Raw genomic sequence first — 326 nt, 5'->3', positions numbered from 1 at the left:
TGTCAAATATAAGAATTTCATTCATGGAATAAATATTTCTTTACTCAGGTAGCAAACATTTGCACAAGCTGAATTAAAATTCTTTCTTGTTTGTTCAATATTCAGGGAAGCTAGAGACAAAGACTGGTTCGACAGGTACTGCTTTTTGATATTACGAAGTCAGATCATGAGCATTGCATATTTCATGACAACGCTTTGCCGTGTACGCGGATGCATGCTGCTTGCGTACAAAATGCTTTCATCACATTCAAAGTCATTAATACGTTATGGATATAATGAGGATGAGATGCATTCTAAAATTTACATAGACTTTCTGTTTACTTTAA

This window comes from Penaeus monodon, chromosome 32 (assembly GCF_015228065.2).
Source record: "Penaeus monodon isolate SGIC_2016 chromosome 32, NSTDA_Pmon_1, whole genome shotgun sequence".
In the NCBI taxonomy this organism is placed as follows: Eukaryota; Metazoa; Arthropoda; class Malacostraca; order Decapoda; family Penaeidae; genus Penaeus; species Penaeus monodon.
Note: the sequence above shows the minus strand (reverse complement) of the source record.